Source organism: Miniopterus schreibersii, assembly GCF_964146895.1.
Source record: "Miniopterus schreibersii genome assembly, chromosome: 1".
Lineage (NCBI taxonomy): Eukaryota > Metazoa > Chordata > Mammalia > Chiroptera > Miniopteridae > Miniopterus > Miniopterus schreibersii.
Window position 1 is genome coordinate 159981512 of NC_138101.1, and position 20296 is coordinate 160001807.

The 20296-nt window shown below is 44.5% G+C and overlaps 1 protein-coding gene and 1 pseudogene across 2 annotated transcripts in view; one reads left to right on the top strand and one right to left on the bottom strand.

Moving 5' to 3' along the window:
• The window catches only part of APH1B (aph-1 homolog B, gamma-secretase subunit), a 174486-nt gene that overhangs the window by 92553 nt on the left and 61637 nt on the right, over nucleotides 1–20296 (top strand). The gene's annotated exons all lie outside the window — the stretch shown is intronic.
• Nucleotides 16858–18566, bottom strand: LOC308551671 (glutathione S-transferase P pseudogene; annotated as a pseudogene). Its single transcript has 2 exons — nucleotides 18465–18566; nucleotides 16858–17525 (listed from the first exon to the last, which is right to left on the bottom strand). The product of its transcript is annotated as a glutathione S-transferase P pseudogene (transcript).

The following is a 20296-nucleotide window of genomic DNA, read 5'->3' on the forward strand; positions in this document are numbered from 1 at the left end:
TGCAAATCAAAACCACAATGAGATATTACCTCACACCAGTTAAAATGGTTATTATCAAAAAGACAAGAAATAACAAGTGTTGGTTAGGGGACCCTAGGTGGAGAAAAGGGAACCCTCTTGCACTGTTGGTGGGAATATAAATTGGTGCAGCCACTATGGAAAACAATATGGAGCTTCCTTAAAAAGTTCAAAATAGAACTACCATATGATCCAGCAATTCCACTAGTAGGTTGTTAGTCAAAGGAAACAAAAACACTAATTTTAAAAGATACATGCACCTCTGTGTTTATTGTAGCATTATTTTTAATAGCCAAGGTATGGCAACAGAGAATTTTATCTCTTCAGGTAAGAATAAACTCTTCAAACAGTGTCACCCAATTGGGAATACACCCGTGTCTGCGGCTAAAGAAAGGACTGGTGGAAAGGAGAACTGATGTTTATTGAGTCCCTGCTGTTTGCCTGACCCTGTGCTTAGCACTTTATTCTTACAACCTGTGGGGATAGTGTTAGGTTTGCCCTTTTACAGATGAGGAATATGAGGCTTGGAGAAGTTAAATCCTACCCATACACAAATTCATGATGCTTTTGAGTGGTAGAGACTGAATTCTCAGCCAGATGATTCTCTGTCTCTATGGCCCAGGCAGGCTCTTTCCACAGCTGTCCTAATAAATGCCTCAAATGGGGACGTTTTATTTCTGGACCCCTCTGAGATGTGGATGCTCCAGCTTTCTGGATGCTGTGATCAGTTCCCTGTTGATCAGGAGCACAGTGTGGCAGGTGTGCAGTGCTCAGCACCGCACATGGCCGTGTCCGCCTCCCCAAGCCCTGCAGGGTTACGGGGGGGCCTGTACTCTCATCTCCGCACAGAGCAGCCAAATGTGATAGGAGGAACCTGAGCCCACAGGGTTTTGATTCAACACAGTTTTCTAGTAAAGGAGATGGAGAGTGGGAGCCAAACCACATAGTTCCCTGTTATATTAACGAAGTCTGCTTTCATCAAGGAGAAGTACCGAGGGAAGCACAGGGTGGGAGCTGGAGGGAGAGCAGGGAAGGGAGGGGATGAGAGGGGGAAAGGAGGGGAGAAGAAAAGAAGGGGAGGGGGAAAGGGAGGGAAAAGAAAGGAAAGGCCCAAGAGGTTTCCTTTGACTGGGCAGTGGCTGAGGGAATCGCTAGGCCAAGACTTAAATGACCCACTGATCCCGGTGCGAATGTCCGGGTCTTTGAAAGTAGTCGGTTTTGTAGCTTTACTCACAGCTGCTTGTGCAGCTGCGGCCTGGAGTCATAACCTCTGTGTGAACCCAGCTCCCCTGCTCAGTGTCAGGCAGGATCAGTTGAAGGGCAATGTGACCTGCAGGAAAGGGGCCAGATTCATGGCGCTGCCAGGAGCCAGCTCTGGGCCCTTAGCAAATCTCTTGCCTGGTATATGCCTCAGTTTTCTGTTTCGTTACATTGAAATAGGAATGTCTAACCTCACACTGGGTCGTGGGTTCGGCCGGCGACCAGAGGTGTGAATGTACTTTGGAAACAAAATAACACCGCTGACACACACAAGATGCTCCTAAGAGTGGGCTTGAAACAAAAGAAAGGAAGTTATTTTGATCTCAGGCTTGGTTTACTAATCTAAGAAAATGAAAACTGGATTCCAGCAAGACACTGAAAGTTTTCACCCAGCCCCTTCCACCACTTACCATGGTTACTGGTGACTCTGGTCCAATTACTTGTCCACTGAACCCTGTAGCTGCTGCTTCTGTCGATTGGGGAATACTGGCTTGTCATCAGGACTTTTTAAAGCATTCTGTGTGATTAATTAAAAAATGACAATCATTCAAAATTCTGTGCACAGGGGAAGTTACCATTTTAGAGTAAAAATAAACCTCAGTGCAATATGTTTTACCCTTTCTAGGTAAATTATTCTGAAAACCACAGTTGGCTGACACGGAAACTGTCTACGAGATATCATTAGACTATAATAGCTTAAGGTTTCTCACAACCTTCTCTCCTTTCAGACCTGCAGGTTAGATCCACTTTCATCTAACCTCAGGGATTTAGTCTGATCCTGTTCTTCTTGTTCTTAGTCTGAAGCACTATCATCTCTCAATCTCTGTTTTTTAAACCAAAGTACAGTTACAGTCACAGACCATATCCTAGCAAACACACAGGTGTCAACCTAAAGTGAAGAGTCCTAATATCATCAATACTGCCAACTGCCACCAGGGTTAGGGAGGCCGAGTGGTATAGGGCAGAGAGCTTTGGCAGAACAGGAACCTGGGTTTTGAAACTCATCTCTACCACTACCTGTGTGACCTTGGGCACCTCACTTAACCTCTCTGAGTCTCGGTTTCCTACTTTTGGTGTTTTTTTTTAACTCTCACCCAAGGATATTTTTTCCCCCACTGCTTCTCAGAGAGTGGAAGAGAGAAAGAGAGAGAGAGAAACATCAATGTGAGAGAGACAGATTGATTGGTTGCCTCCCGTATGCACCCCAACCAGGGCCTGGGATTGAGCCTGCAACCAAGGTACATGCCCTTGGCCAGAATTGAACCCAGGACCCTTCAGTTCGTGGGCCGATATGCTAACCACTGAGAAAAACTGGCTAGGGCTTGGTTTCCTACTTTTTAAAGAGATGAGGGCCTTGCCCAGCCGGGCGTGGCTCAGCGGTTGAGCATTGACCTAGGATCCAGGAGATCAGGGTTTGATTCCCGGTCAGGGCACATGCCCGGGTTGCGGGCTCACAGCCGATCAATGACTCTCTCATCATTGATGTTTCTCTCTCTCTCTCTCCCTCACCCTCTCTTTCTCTGAAATCAGTAAAGATATAAAAAAAAAAAAAAAACTTAGCACAGTGGCACATAATTAGCACTATATAAAAGGTAGTTCTCTGCTGTAGAAAGCTCTTGACTGGCTAACGAGGGACTATTTCACCCCATAGTTTCTAGTTTGGGGTGAACTAGTTCTAGTTTCATGAACCCTAAGAGAAAAGTGAGGGAAGATTTCCAGGTATCTTGTCCCCCCATAATTCTACACATGGGTCTATGAAAGAGCGTAGCTTTTGTCATAACAAACCAGTCTCCCTACTGAAGCAATGATGCCTTCTAACCAAGTAGACTCAGAACAACCTTACCACAGGAAATGCTTGATCCCTGGAGTCTCGAAGCTGGGAGGTATTCCTGAGCTCAGAGATGCCACATACTATTGAAATAAGCTGGTAATTTCCTCTTGCTTGGATCCTCTAGTTCTCTATAATTGCAAGAATTTATAAGCTGATCCCTCATTTCAGTTCCTTACAAAGAAAACTGGCAAGCGGGCCCTCATTGCTTTCATTTCAATCTGCATTTTTCTCTACGGGTTATAGCGTGCTGGGAACGCACTGCGTGACTCTTCTGCTTCTCTGCCAGCCAGGCTTTGCCCATTGAGCTGCACCACCTTGTTTCAGCTCCAGTGCCTGACAAAGCTCGTGCACTTTGCGGGCCTGACAAAGCCAGGTGCAGTTAGCATTGCTGGCTTTGTGGCATGTACAGGCGAAGGCCAGGGAGCTTCCCAACAGGCCATTCAAGTTGAGTTGCTGCTCTTGCCAGAGGCCAGCCCCGGCAAGGATCCAGCTTCTTCTCAAGCCCTGGGAAAGGGCTCAGGTATATCTGGTGGCCAGTAGAGCAGGTAGGCAGTCAAGGCTTCATAGGGGTCTGTCACCCAAGACAACAGCCAGTAAACTAGAGAGACTTCCTGAGGAAAGGCTGCATGGCCAGCCCACCGAGACGAGGACAGCCATCTCACCTATGGAGGTGACTTCTTTATGTCCACCCCCCTCATCCTTAAAATAAGAGTTTGAGCTCATTTTTTTTTTAATCTTCACCCAAGGATATTTTTTTCCCATTGCATTTCAGAGAGAGTGGAAGGGAGAGAGAGAGAGAGAAAAAAAAACACTGATGTGAGAGACACATTGATTGGTTGTCACCCATATGTGCCCCAACTGGGGCCAGGGATTGAGCCTGCAACCTAGGTATGTGCCAGAATCGAGCCCGAGACCCTTCAGTCCGTGGACTGATGCTCAAACCACTGAGCAAAACCGGCTAGGGCTGGGCTCACTTTTTAATAAACATATTATAACTAGACTATTTATGTCTGCATCTCAGTTTTTAACACCAATATATAAAACTTATTTTTGATATTATATATCCCTTTTTACTTAACAGGATTTTGTGGGTGCCAAAATGTGGCAAGATACAGTGAGAGTTCTTCAAGGATGTTCAAAGAATCAGAAAAGTAGAACCGAGAAACTTGGGCTCTCTCTTCAAATTCTATTTCCCCTGGAGGATGGGGAAGGGGAAATGGCTTAAATACCTCAGTCATTCCATTTTTATAATAGAGACGGTGCCGCTTAATGAGAATTCATAATTCTTTTGAATTGTTAAGGATGGGCACCACAATCCATAATTACAAAGTATATTGGTGCTTGTAACTAGACTTGTTTGTTTTTAGTGGAGGCATCAGACTTGCCTGTGATAAGAAGGATCCCTGGGCTCACTGTCACTCTGAGAGAAAACACAAGTCAACACAGGCCCAGTTCATAGGAATGAAGTCAGTGCAGAGGTAGTAAGTAAGAGAAAGCCCATCAGAGTTGGTCTCATAGAATCAGCTGTCAGCAGAAGGGAAGGAGGGCAGAGGAAAGCAATGAAAGGAACAGTGCAAACTTGTAGCCATTGTCCAGGCAGAGGGAGGTACAGGGAAGTGAAAGATAAGTCCTTGGTCTTCCGCCTGGGGCAGGAGCAACGCAGTGATGTTGTGAAGGTTCAGCAGCAGGCCTGGCCAAGTCTGGAAACAGGACTTCCAACCTTGAACTAGGACAGGGAACCATCTCAGCCAAGTGACTTTTATATACAAACTTATTTAGAGGGAATTTGTAAAAGAAAAAAATGACCCACTAATCCAGCCTGACAGTAACTTCCTTCTTCATGTTCCATTCTGGTTCTTGTTCATGTCAACAAAAAATATTGACTTGGTTACTATTGAGTAAATACACCATATTTTGTACACTACTTAAAAAACAACAACAAACTAGCACTGGACCATAAGCACTTTCCCACATTTCTACAGAATATTAATAATTTTAACATTGATAACATCTTAACCCAAGTTTCGAGAAGTCACAGAACCTAGGAAGACTGGTGATGTAAAACAGGGAGTCATGTTTCTTGAGTGATTTCCTCAAGAAGGTCAGGAAGCTCCTAGGAGAGCAACAAAGATACATGTTGGTGGATTCAGATAAATACGACAATGGGTAGATTGTCAGTAAGTCAGTGGCTTGACTTTGGGGGCAAGGGGAAGTGAGTGTACACATAGTGCTGGTCACTGGAGAAGTGAGCCCACTGGGATGGGTTCAGTCAAGTTCACAGCCAGAGCAGAGGCGGCCACAGTGCATGACAATGACTCTTCATTCTAGGTCTACATGCTGAACAGTATTTCATCACTGGGCCCTCTAAAGAAGCTTCTGGGCCTCAGGGCTCCTAAAAGAGCCCAAGAGCCGTGACTGAGAACCAGGGACACTCAACGAAGAGAAAGGTTTGGGGAGTCGTCAGAGCTGGACATCCACAGGGACATTTCATTCCTTGTCCCGCTTCCAGGTGGCTACCAGCCATCCTCACACTCAGTCTGGCTCTGCTTTTGCTCTCTTCTCTATTTCATTGCCCCACCTCCTTCAATTTTCTCCATCCTCCAGCCTGAAGGGTCAATGGGCTGTGGTCTTCAGGTTCCCTAGAGCACATGCTGTCCTGGGGAAACGAAGGAATGAACTCAGACCTGGCTGGCAGTGGGATTAGCTAGGGCAATAGGAAGTAACTGGAAAGATAGTGTCCCAGGAAACAAGGTCACAGTTTTACTTGTTACACTTCTATATTGTTGGGGGGGAGGGGGTAACAGCAAATCTGTTACAAATTAAATAGTCACACAGGTTAAATTTTATTTATTTATTTATTTATTTATTTATTTATTTATTTATTTTATTATTATTTTTTAAATATATCTTTATTGATTTCAGAGAGAGGAAAGGAGAGGGAGAGACAGGCACACCAATGATGAGAGAGCCATTGATCAAGCCCACAACCCAGGCATGTGCCCTGACCGGGAATTGAACCCCGATCGCCTGGATCCCAGATCAACCCTCAACCACTGAGCCACGCCCAGCCGGGCCAGGTTAAATTTTTAAAAAATTGCCCTGGCCAGTGTTGCTCAGTGCTTAGAGCCCCTCCCCGCCCCCCCATCGAAGGGTCTCAGGTTCCATTCCAGGTCAAAGGCGTGTACCCGGGTTGCAGGTTCATTCCCGGCCTGGTTGGGGCACAAGCAGGAGGCAACCAATTGATGTGCCTCTCTCACATCAATGTTTCTCTCTCTCCCTCCCTCCCTCCTACTCTATAAAGATCAATGGAAAAAATATCCTTAGGTGAGGGTTAACCAATAATAATAATAAAAATAATATTGAAAAAAATTAAAAGAGGCAAATTTCTTTTTAAGAGAAAGAAAAGAAGTGATAGGCTATCTAAGGAGAAGACGGCACCATTAGCCAAGAGAAGCAGCAGAAAGGTCACAAGTGGTGAGCGCAGAGAAAAGGTCTTGGACAGCAGGTGGCCCTGAGAGAACTGGTTCTGCAGACAGTGAGTGGAAACTAGAGTGAGCCAGGTGTGAAACAGATGCTGAGAGGAGAGAATTGGTGACTGATGATAAGAGGTGGGTCACTTAAAAACTTCCATAGAAGAAGCCCCGAAGACTTGGAAAACATGAGGCAAATGAGAATAAGCCATTTCTGAAGCCAGGAAGGAATGTTCCAGATGGCGGAGAGCTGGAAAGGAGGAGACCAAGGGAGTGAAGCGAGAACAGTGAAGGGGCACTGTGGAGAAAAGGGCATGGAGTTGTGAAAACGTTTTCTTATGGAAACTCCCATGTACCCACCGCCCAGCTGCAACAGTGATCGACTCCCAACCAGCCTTGTTTCATCTATGCCCCCACCCATCATCACCCCTTCCCCAGGTTATTTTGAAACAAATCCAAGACATCACATTATTTCAGTGATTCTCAAACTTCATTGTGCATCCGAGTTCCCTGGAGGGCCGGTGAGAACAGATTGCTGAGCCCCACTCCCAGAGATTCCCATTCAGCAGGTCTGGAGCAAGGGTGAAAATTTATATTTCTATCAAGTCTCCAGATGCCGCTGATGCTTCCGACCCAGGAGTCACATTTTGAGAACCACTCTACTATTTCATCTGTATATATTTCTCTTTTAAAAGGACTCCCTTATCTCTCTGGCCGGTGTGGTTCAGTTGGCTGGGTGTCGTCCCATGCAATGAAAGGTGGCCGATTCGATTCCCAGTCAGGGCACATGCCCGGGTTGCAGGCTGGATCCCCCAGTGAGGGGCATGCAGGAGGCTGCCGATAGATGTTTCTCTCTCTGTCTCCCTCTCTCTTCCTCTCTCTCTAAAAAAATCAATAAAAAATCTTTTTTAAAAAATATAAATAATAAATAAATAAATAATAAATGGACTCCCTTATTTAAAACATAATTACAATGTTACCACCACTCACAAACTTCAGTAATCTCTTAATTTTATTTTTTTCCAATTGTCCTCTTGGCAGTTTTACTAACCATTTGTTTGAAATGGGTTCCAAACAAGGTCCTTACCCTGCAATTGGTTAATATTGTCTCTTTAGACTCTTTTAACCTATAGGTAAAGTTTGAATTAGTGCATAGGAATAGTTTGAGCAGTGGCATAGAGAGATGGGCAGATGTGTTTGGGAAAAGAGCGCAGACTTTGGGTTTGAATCCTGAGAGTTTGCACTGGTAATCTGAGTGCTCTGAGCCTCACTTTCATTTGTAAAATGAAGATAATAAGCCTGTCTCATGGGGATTAGATGAGAATTAAGCCTGTGGCATGGTATGTGGCACACAGTAGAGCTAAGGAATCAAAAGACATGGGTTTGTAGAAACTCTGTGATCTTGGGCAAGTACTTAACTTTCCTAAGCTTTGGCTTCTTGGTAGATAAAATGGAGATAATAATAGTACCTATTTTGTAGGGTGGTGGATGAGCTAATGGGTATAAACAGCTTAAGCATGGGATCTAATGTGCAGTAAGCACTCAGATTTGTTGTTGTTATGAAAATACCGATTTTTATTAAGAGTACAATGCACGTCACTGTTCTTCCCCCTGAATAGGAATGCTGCCTTAGAATCGTGATTTCCAAAGTGATAGATTGGAAGATCCCAAGCCACGAATTTGTGTCTTTCCCACCTTGCTTCTGTCTTAGTTTGGTTAATGGCACCATCACCCTCCCAGTTGCCCAAGTTAGAAACTTTCGAGAGTCAACTTGGGCTCTACCCCACATTCAGTATTTCATCCGTTATCAATGTTTCCACCTTCAGAGGACTTCTGGGATCCATTCCCAAAGGGAATGAGAGAACCTAGCAGCTCCAGGCACATAGTAACGAGGTCGTTAATCAACACTGATTCTTTGTTTTTATTTCTATGGCCTCTGTTCTGCTTCTGATCATTCCCACCGGCTCCACCCCATCAACTCTCCCCTGGCCTCACCGGTCCCAGCCTCCCATCCTTTGTGCACCCTGCCAGTGACACACTCTCTCACTACTTCTACCCCCGTCCTCTCTCCTTCCCTGTTTCCCTTCTCTCTCTCTGACTGAAGTGCGATGAGTGGAGTTTCTGCCTCTCTCATCTTTCATCTGCCTAAGGAGCTGCTCTTGTTTCATTTTGGTTTTTCCCTCTACGTCCCTAATACTCACTTCCTTCCCCTTCTCTCCTGTAAGTCTTCACTCCCATGTTTTCTATTGATATATTCTTGGATATGTATGTGTAGTTATAAAATACATTATGTTATTTTGTATGGCTTCTGTTTTTAAATCTAGGTACCACCTTTACTTTTCCATTCCCCTGGCAACCACCCCAGCTTCCTGTGACCGGTGCTGCAGTGAGACGAGCGTCTTTGCTCGTGATCCGTTAGGACCTGTGCAAGTCTTTCTGAAGCGTCCGCCCAGGGGTGGAATTGCTGAGTTATATTATCTATGCAGATTTGCTTTTACAAAGTACTGCCGGGTTGTGCCTGAGACCTGCAGAACCCCGGACACCTAGAAACTCCATCCAAACCCCTGCACTAAGGGGTCTTCCCAAACTCTAGCGTGGCCTCTAGCAGCTAAGGTCGCATTCCCCCTTAAAATGCCTGCCCGGAAGATTTACTATTAGTTCTAGCCAACACCTGCTGAAAGGCAGTAGACCCCTGAACCACCTCTTAGAGCAGTTACTTTAGGAAGCTTGCAATTGCCAATTCTTTCTCTGCTCTTAGGGATGTGAATCAGCCACCTGAAACTGTTTCCTGAAGGACCTGAGAGGTTTCTCTTTGAAAAGTACACATTCGGGAGGCAGCCCTCCTCTCCTCCTAGTCACTGTGAGAGAATCAGGGCCTAGCCGGGGGGCGCCTTGCTTCAACTTGACCGCTGCCCCCCTGTCCTCACGATCAGAGAAGCTTGTTTCTCCTGTGGGTGAGCAACATTGAACAAATCCAGGGGACCTAGCTGCATGGACTCACTCCTCTTAGCACCCCTCAGGGCCTTTCACTTGTCATGGCCCAGCCTTTAAAATGTCTTCAGCCTTTTTTTTCGGGGAAGTTGAGTTCGGTGCGGTCTGGATTCATTTTCCCTCTTGCAGTAGTCAGTCACTTGACTGCAACCTGTCCTTACAACTTTAACTAGTGTCGGCTTTGTTTATCTTTGACATGCTCTTGAATAGCTCTACCAGTTTACCTTCCAGGGACGGATGAGCAAAAGAGTTTCTGCTTCCCTGCAACCTTGCCAGAGTTTGGTATCAGCCAACCTCCTAATTTTTGCCAGCCTCATGGGTAAAAAGAGATATTTTGCTATTGTTTTAATTCTCACTTATCTAATAACTAGTGGGGCTGAGCAAAACTAGTGGATTTTCTTGTGTGAGTCACATATTCATATCCTTTGCCCATTTTTCTTTTGGGTTCTTTGTCTTTTTCTGGTTGATTTGTAGCACTTTCTTATATGTTCTGGGTAATAATCCCTTGCTGGTTTTAGAAGTCTCAAATGTTTTTTCTCAGTCAATAACCTGTCAGTTAATTGTTATTATTATTTTAAAAATGTTTCCATTGGTTTCAGAGAGAGGAAGGGAGAGAAAGATAGAAACACTAATGATGAGAGAGAGTCATTGATCAGCTGCCACCTGCACGCCCCCTACTGGGGATCAAGCCTGCAACCCAGGCATGTGCTCTGACCGGGAATTGAACTGTGACCCTCTGGTTCATAGGTCGATGCTCAACCACTGAACCACACCAGCTGGGTACCTGTCAGTTAATTTTGAAAATGGTATCTATCATTGTATTATCATTAATTTTTACATAGTTAAATCCATCAATTTTTTTTTTTGACCTATGGTTACACTTGTTAAGTCTTGTTTTTTAAAAAAAAAAACATTCCTGTCCGGCCGGGCGTGGCTCAGCGGTTGAGCATCAACCTAGGATCCAGGAGATCGGGGTTCAATTCCCGATCAGGGCACATGCCTGGGTTGTGGGCTAGGCAGCCGATCAATGACTCTCTCATCATTGATGTTTCTATCTCTCTCTCTCCCCCTCCTTTCCTCTCTCTGAAATCAATAAAGATATGTTTTAAATAATAAATAAATAAATAAATAAATAAATAAATAAATAAATAAATAAATAAAAATTTTAAAAAAACCACACCATTCCCAATTTTAAGATCGTACATATATCCTCCTATATACATTTCTAGTTATTTGTTTTGAGGGGTTGTTTCCGCATCCATATATTTAATGCATCTGAAGTTCACCTTTGTTTATGGTATTAGGATCTAACTTAATTTTTCTCTAGGTAGTGAGCCAGTTTTCTCTGCACTATCTCCTATCAGCCCACCTTCACTCCATTGTTTCTGGTGACTTCTTTTCAATACAGAGGGTACACTCACATCCAAATGCATATACACACACATATACATTTCTGAGTACTTTCTGACCCTTGGTCTATGTGCCTGTTTCTGCATCAGTACCACAGTGTTTTAATCTATACCACTGGAATATAGTGTGGCAAGCCCTTCCTCTTTGCTCTGTTTTCAAAATAGACTCAACTAATTATGGACGTTGGTTTTATTCTACCATATACATTTTCACAGTTTTATTGAGATAGAATTGACATAAAAGTTTACGATACTGCCTGGCTGGGCCTGGCTCAGTGGTTGAGCATCAACGAAGGATCCAGGAGGTCGTGGTTTGATTCCCAGTCAGGGCACAGGTCCAGATTTTGGGCTCGATCCTCAGTCGGGGATGAGTAGGAAGGAGGCAGCCAGCTGATCAATGACTACTCTATCATCATTGATGTTTCTATCTCTCTCTCTCCCTCTCCATTCCTCTCTCTGAAATCAATAAAGATATATATATTTTTTAAAAGTTTAAGATACAGCACAATAATTAGACTTAAATATATTGTGAGCTGATTACCATAATAAGTTTAGCTAACACCCATCATCTCATAGAAACTTAAAATATATATATTTTCCTTGTGATGAAGCTCTTAGGATCAACTCTCTTAAAAACTTTTATACATACCATATGTATAAATCTTTGAAGACACTTTTTCATTCCATCAAAAAAAAATGTTGGTTGTGTATTGAAATTGCCTTGAATTTTTGGATTAACTATGGAAAGAATAGATATCTTTGCATGTTAAGGAGTCTTGTCCACCAATACAGCATATCTCTTTGCTTATTCAAGTTTTATATTATGTCCTATAATAGTTTTACATTTTTCTCCAAAACTTTATTTTGAACTTTTTAAGTTAAATTTTAAGTGCTTTGTAGTTTTGTTGCCCTTGTGAAAAGTGTCTTATTTTCTGTTATATTTTCTGATGGACTATTGCTGATACAGAAGAATGGTGTTTGTAATCAGATGTTATTCCTGACAGCCTTGTCAAGCATAAATCATAGATCTAAAGGTTTTTCTGTTAACTCCATGAAGTGCTCTATGTAAATAATCAGATCACCTGTAAACAATGCCAGTTTTGTCACTTCTTTTCAAATCCTTATACCTGTTAATTCTTTTTCCTGTCTTATCACATTGGCCAAGATCTCCAGTACTCTGTTGAGTAATAGCAGTTCCTGTTCTTAAAGGAAATGTGGATCTATCTGCACCTGGTATCACCTTCCCATCCCCAGAGGTTAAGCCTGCCCTAATGTAGCCACAAGCTCCATCTCCTGGCTGGTGTAGGACTGGTGAATTCTGTTTTGTCTTGCAGTGGAGTAAGAGTAAACCGTAATCTGTCCATGAAGATTTAGGGGAGAAAAAGAGCCCAAGATAAAAGTTTCCCTACCTGTGATACCTTTCCTTTTCACCCTATAGACTATAGTCATGTACACACAAAACCTGGGACCCAACTATTTGCTGTCCTTCTAGAAGCTTCTTGCAGTTATCACATTAGATAGTCAGACCCATCAACTGCCTAGTTTCTGAGGCACTCCCAGGGCTGTGTTGTGTGAGACAGCCAGTAGCCTAAAATGGGTTGCCATTTGGTCCGGATCCAGAGGACAGGGTGATATTTCTAAAATAATTGTAGTCATGAGAATAATCATAGACCTCTGGAGGTCCTCATTGTAACCTCTTGTTTTTTGTTTTAACCCTCACCTGAGGATATGATTTTCATTGATTCTAGAGAGAGCAGAAGGGAGAGGGAGGGAAAGAGAGAGAACCGTCGATCAGCTGCCTCCCATACACACCCTAACCGGGGATGGAACCGACACCCCCCGGAACCCGACACCCTTTGGTTCACGGGACAACGCTCCAACCACTGTGCTACACCGGCCAGGTCATGTAACCTCTTTAATAAGAACATTCAGGGTCTTGACAAGTTGGCCTCACCTTTTTTCCCCAATAAGCAAAGTAGTCCACACTCAAACCACCGTGGGGGATCTCCTTTTCCTGAATATGTGGTGCACTTTAAACCTTACCTGTTTACCCTGCAGTCCCCTCTCCATAGTACTCTCTCACCCTTTCTCCACAGTGAGAAATTCCACTCTTTCATCAAGGCTCAGGAAAAAGTCAGCATCCTTAGGACGTCTTCTCGAGTTCATCCCATTGGTGTAAATCGTTCCTTTTCCAATGCTCCCCACAGTACTTACCTGTCAACTATGCCTTATGGTTTGTTGTTAGTTATCTAATTGTCCCATTAGATAGCGACCTCCAGGGGAGCAAGAGCTGTGCTCTGTCCACCTCTATCTCTGCAGCGGTTCTCCACACACAGTAAATGCTCAATAAATGTTTATGTGTCTAATTAAATGGTAGGGATCACAAATTATAGGGAAAAGAAGTATTGCTCCTGCCTGATCTTGGTTTCAGTAGGATCGAATGTGAACTTGCAAATAGGAATGAAGACAGACATAAACTCCTAGTCATTCCCTTAGAGTGCTGTAATAACAGGTATTCAACCCTATGCAATGCTGAGCAACTTTAGAACAAAATGTACCTGCAAAGTCTAATGCACAGGGGCAGTGATGGAAGTTAGCATGTGGCCAGACATTCCTAGGTTTCTGCTCCTGGGTAAGGTCCTAGTTACAGGGTTAGGTGGGCTAGGTGGGTATCCGTACACACAGCCCTTGAAATGTACCTATTTACAGGTAAAGATTATGAGACAAATGGAATTTTCTTTTGAAAATATTACCTTTACTTTTTAAAAATTTTCTTTTTCAATTACAGTTTACATTAAATATTATTTTATATTTAATAGGAATTTCCAATAAGTGGGATAGATTGTTTATGTTGTGGAAGAGACACGTACACAAAAAATAAATGAAGAAACTGAAGTAAAATTAATTATTTTTATAGTGGCCCTTTTCTTTCAATCACATACAGCAGTGTCTTCTGTGTTTTTGTGTTTTTGTTTGGTTGGGTTTTTTTGCATCCCTGGGAACTAGATAAAGTATTATTATCATTTTGGTAAAACCTGAGATAAGGAGGAATTAAATTAATTTGTTTCAGTAGATTGTAGTAATGGTTCATACCTCCCTGTATCCACACCGTTGGGTAATACCTTTCACGCTGACTCCCGTCTTGGCCATGGGACTTGCTTTGACCAGTGGGACAAGAGCAAACATGACACAAGCAGAAATTGAAAAGTGCTTGCACATTGCAGCCTACCCTCTCCTGCTGATCTTTGGTACCCTGAGACTACCATGTGAAGCCCAGATTATCCTGCTGGAGAATGAGAGGTCACAGGGAGCAGAGACAAGCCCTCCCAGCTGAGTCCCCCTTGACTAACCTCTTGTCAATCTCCAGGCATATGAGTGAGGCCAGCCAACCCCACATGAGCCACCTGCAGACCTCAGAGGTCTGCCATGCAGATGAACTGTCCAAATGACTCACAAAAGCATGAGAAATGAGAAATGTTTGCTGTTTTAAGCCACTCAGTCTTGAAGTGGTTTATGACACAGCAAAACCTAATTGGTACATTCCCCAAGCTGGCCTACGCAGGCTGGAGTCGAGAGGTGCCAGTCGTGTTCAATCGCTGCTACTCCTCTCCTAGTCAAAGGTGAGGTGGAGACATGCAAAACTTAAGGATGTTGTTTTGTGTCTTAAGTGTGATCAAGCTTCTTTTTCTATTCCTCAAGGGCTAAGGCCACGACTCGATTTTCCCAGCTGGCTTAGTACATCGCTTTATTCATAAAAGATGCTCAGTGAGGGATATTACTTTTCTGAGAAGGAACACAAGTTCAGTTCTTATGAGGCTGGAAGGTAAGGCGACATGTGGTGTGTGTTTAACTCTCAAAATTTATATAGGCACAGGTATTTCTAATTACAAGGAAAGTTTTACACGAGCCATCTTTTCTAAGAGAGAAAACAGGAAGGAAAAGGCAGGGACTGTGCTTTGGTCCCCATGGGCCAGACCAGAGTCTTGCAGAGCCGCTGAGCGGAACAACCTCAGGGAGCACCGTTCGCATTGAGGTCTATGTGGGCAGCGTGCCCCTGCGTTGTTCAGTGCACACCTTGCACAGCCGTGCACGGGGCCCCGCCTGGCACACACTGAATGCCCGCAGAATGGCGAGCGGGCGCGCGGGCATGTGCCCGTGCTTGCACATCGTGTTGGTGGCATTCAGCAGAGTTTTCACTGGAAAGAAAAAGAAACCAGATTAGAATGAGGATCCCTGTTCAGTGGGCTCCCAGAGCACAAACCATGTTGCTTTCGGAGCTACAACGTGAGAAAATATCAAATAAAATGTGCAGATCGGGTAGAAATTCAAAGGCAAAACCTACACCAAAGGTTGCAGGTTAAAACAAAAAATAAAAAATAAAAATTCATTTTGGTTCATGGTGACACCTAGTGGTGTATCAAATCTGTGGGTTTTCCTTGCGATAAACTATTTTATTTTACACATCAGGGTGGAGGGGTCCTTGGGATGGTGGACCCCTGCTCCCTTCACAGATTAAGTAGTTAGGGTCCGCAGGCCTCCCAAGGTCAGCGCGGGTGGGATGCTGTTCCAGAAGTTAGCCCTGGAGAGGACAGTCCAGCACTGCTGTCGTGGGGACCCCTGAATAAATGCCAGAGGTGGGGGGGCTCCCTTCCATGGGTACAGGGTCACTCGCTGCCACTTCCAACAGTTGTTCTCAGCTGTCTGTGCCTTTCCACTGTACCTGTCTCTTTTCCCAGCTTCTGCCTTCACTTCCCCGGCTTGTCCATTTCTTCTGTTCTTTTGCCTTCGCCTCCTCTGGCAAGACCTAGTGGGCCCCTCTCCCTTCTCACTCTTCCTCTCTCCTTTCCTTCCTTCTTTTCTCTTCTGCTTTTACTTTCCCTTCATTTATTCTCTCCCTCCTTTTTATTTTCTGTGCTCATCGATGCTCCCACGGATGTCGGATCCCAGATCTGCACTGTCCAATATGGCAACCACTAACCCGTGTGGCTGTTCAAATTCAAATGAATTAAAACTAAATGGAATAAAAAAACCAATCCCTCCCTCCATCACTCTAGTCACGTTTCAAGGGCTCAGTGGCACCAGTGGCTACTCCATTGGACCGCGCAGCGTGTGGTCCCTTCCATCGTGGTAGAAAATCCTACAGGAAAGCACTGGGCTGGAGCTTGGCTCACCTGCCTCTCCAGGCTTTCATCTTTCCCTTCTCAACACCTCTTCTCTAAGTGGTAGTTCTTGAGGCAGTCTGTGTTCTGCCCCTTCCCTGCCCTCCCCTCCCTGCTCACTCCAGTTTATTTGGTGGCTTCTGTTCTCCGTATATTATTATGTAAACTCATTAAGATGACCTTGCCAAGTGAACACAAAAAAATATATAATCATGCTAGACAGTTTATTTGGGACAGCCCATGATTCACAGCATCTTGTTTTCTATGATTTGAAACACATCAAAATATTTTTAAACTCAACACATCAACACATCATTTAAAAAAATTACACCCCAGGCCTTTCTCTCTGTATTTTTTTTTTGCTTTTTTTGCTTTTTTTATCCACAGGTTTCTACCTTTCTACCTTGAGTTAAAATAGCTTTAAAGTTAAACAGTATATCTTTTTATTAATGCCTGAAAATTATTTTTTATGTATAGAATAGCTTTGAAATAATACACAGGAAACTGATTATAGATTGGTGTTTGGCTCGGATGGAATGGACATTTACATTTTGTTGAATACACTTTTATAGTATTAATGTTTTACCAGATTAGTGTGTATATAACTTTTTTAATTAAATTGAATTCTAAATTACTTTTTTTTTCTCTTGGAAATTTTACTGGTCCTGGGGAAAGAGAGGAAGGCAGCCTCAGCCTCCTACTGAGGGTGCCACGAGTCCTCACTGTTTCCCATGGCCATCGATGGGTAGGTTCATGTGTTCAAGGAAGGCCAGGAAGGCCTTGAGCTTGGGTGGCACTGAGGCGTGGCACTGAGGCATGCCACGTGGACCGAGATCAGGGGTAAGGCGTTCAGGCAGCTGGGGGCTAGGGCCTGGTGATTTGGCAGCAAGTCCAGCAGGTTGTAGTCCACAAAGGAGATCTGGTTGCCCACAGTGAAGGCCTGGCCCCTGGGTCTAGAACAGCAGGGTCTCTGAAGGCTTCAGGGGCCCTGGCAGTTCCTTCCCATAGTCCTCCTTGCCCCCTTGCCTCATAGTTGGTGTAGATGAGGGTGATGTATTTGCAGCAGAGGGTCCTTCTTGCTGTCATTCACCACGTGCACCAGGGCTGCCCCCCACTGGTCCTTCCCATACAGCCCAAGGGAGTGGCCCAGGTGTTACAGGATGGCATTGGACTGGTGCAGAGTGAGGCCTCCGTCCTGAAACTTGTGGAGCTGCCTGTGTAGACAGCAGGCCTTGAGCGAGTCCTGCAGCCAGGTCTCCCTGGTCACCACCCCCTCCTTCCAGCTCTGGCCCTGGTCAGCCAGCAGCACACGCATGGCCTCGCTGCGCCCTTGAACAGGGAAGTAGCCAATGGTGTAGACAAAGGTGGATGAGCTCAGACCTGAATTCTAAATTACTTTTGAAATTAAAATAAGTGTTACAACCCTGATGGAACCAAAGGCAGTCCAGGAAAAGGGGCTCTCAGAGAGAAGGTCATTTTTTTTTTTTTCAGGTCTCATACATGCACGTATATCCCTTTTTATTTTTTATTTTATTAATTTTATTTTTGTTTAAAATATTACAGATATCCCTTTTTCTCCCCAATGACCCATTCTACCCCATCCCATCCCCCTCCCCAGTCCCTCTCCCCACCATTGTCCATGTCCTTGGGTTATGCATATAAATTCTTTGGTTACTGAGAGAAGGTCATTTCTGAATGAGCCCACAAGGCTTGGGTGATGATGTGTCTCTTTAAAGAGATAACGGAGCCTGACCGGCATGGATCAGCGGTTGAGAATCAACCTATGAACCAAGAAGGTCAGGGTTCGATTCCCGGTCAGGACACATGTCCGGGTTGCGGGCTCAATCCCCAGTAGGAGGTGTGCAGAAGGCAGCTGATCGATGACCCTCTCTCATCATTGATGTCTCTATCTCTTTCTCCCTCTCCATTCATCTCTGAATTCAATAAAAACATATTTTTAAGAAGAGAGAGAGATAATGCAGGCAGAGGTAGCACTGCATTAGCTTTAGATTTCCATCCAATGATGATTTGCCTTCATTGGATTCGAACGCCCTGACACGTGGCCCTCCTGACCGAGGATGGAGGTTCACACAGGAAGAGCCTCCCTTCCCCCCACCCATGATTAAAGAGCCACAACAGAGACTGTCCCTTTGGTGCCTTCCTCAAGAGGGTGGGAGAACATTAGCCGAGAGCAATCCTTTCTTCCAGGGATGTACTCACCCGCCTCTCTTTCAGCAGGGACTTGATCAATAAAACAAAAGCTAGCATTTCTCTTCCTTTTCGTGGGCTCTCCAGGCTAGTCAGGGCCGCGTGTCCTCCTTAGTACCGTGGACCTTTGAGGAGAAAAGAGGGTGGAGGCTGAGCTCTCGCCTGACTCCAGAGCTGCTTTCAGCCCAAAGGTACTTCGAAGATTAGATTTCTGTTGCATTTAGAATAAAGGCTCACGTCTCCTTAGAAAGGGGTTTGGGGACTGGGATAGAACCGTCATACCAGAAATAACAGCTACACTGCCAATTTTCACAACAGGGAAACCGAGGCAGGGCGCAGTCAGTTTGGTATGAGCTGGGATTTGCAGTCTGTGCTCCTGACTTCCCGTAAGACCACACGGCCTCCAAACCATATAATCATATGCCCAGACAGAACTGAAGCATCTCTGTGTACATTCATCTAAATAAAGCGCCGCCTGGACCATGCCACCCAGGGGAGTTGGTTTGTGGTTCTTTCCAACTGTGGACTTCTGCGGTGCCAGACCGGCCTGGGTGGAATCATGGTTCCCCTGCAAGAACAAAGGTTTGCACTCAGGCTCCGGGGAACACGCAGGAGTCTGTTTCTAATGAAAGGCTCTCAGGCGCTCTATGTTGGGAAGACAAACAGCAGCCGTTCCTTCGGCAGAGGACCAGCACTGTCCTTACTTCAAGGAAGACTGGCCATGGAACGTAAAAAGCTCAGGATCATCAATGCTACAGCGATTCCAGTTTACCCTCGTATTTTATAGAGAGGGAAACTGAGGCCCAAAAGGTTAGGAGGTGAAGTGGCCTTCCTAAGATTCTGGAAGGGATTATAGTGCTAGAGCCTCCCGCCAGGCCCCAGCCCATTGGGGCTGCTTCCCTGCACGATCCTGGCAGCCCAAAGCCCCCTGTGCAAAGACGCTTCTTCTAGTCTCAGGGAGGGATACAAACACCTTCCCAATGTTCATTCATTGATATGATTATCGACACACCAAGGATTGCTCAGTGTGTGTTTTCAGGTCAGATTTTAAAGGTGTATCTGTGCTATCTAATACAGTAGCTATGAGCCACATGTGGCTACTGAGCTCTTGAAATGTGACCAGTGCAAACTAACACACTATAACTGTAAAGTACACATCAGATTTTGAATACGTGGCATGAACAAAAATGTGAACTCTTTCAGTAATAATTTTATACTGATTATATGTTGAAATGATAATTTAGGCATACTAGGTTAAAATGTGTTATTAAAATTATCTGTTTCTTTTTACTTTTTAAGATATGGCTGCTAAACCTTTCAAGTGACACGTGTGGCTCACATTACATTTGTATTGGACAACGTGAGATACACAATATAGACCCTGACTTGCACTTTTCGATCTAAGACATCATGTTACAGTGGGGTCACCTTGTGTACACACATGTAACATACTTGCACTAGGAGGAGGGGGAGAGAGAGGAGAAGAGATAAGCTGGGCAGGTGCTTTCTGCGTGCTCTGAGTGTGAAATGGGACAGAATGATTCCACTGTCCCCGTGAGTGGTCCTGACACTTGACTCTCTTGGGTGAGTATCTCACTTTTCCAAGAGTAAAGTCCAAGGCTTTACCACCTGCATCAACACCGATAAACCTCAAAAAACTGACTTTGAGCAAAGAAAGCAAATTGTAGGTGCATACAGATGGTTCCCTTTACAGAAAGTTGTAAAGCTGCAAAGCTATATGTTAAATATGGACGTTCAGAGGAACGATAAACACCAATTAGGGGCAGCAATTCCTGGGGGGGGAATGTGGTTGGGGAGGGGCTTTCACCGCATTTACAATATTCTTTCCTTAGCTAGTCGGGGCCGGGCAGCTGTTCGAAATTATTTTTTATCCTTTGTGTAGACTGGACATATTTCATAATAAAAGTGTCTTAAAATGCATACTTTTCA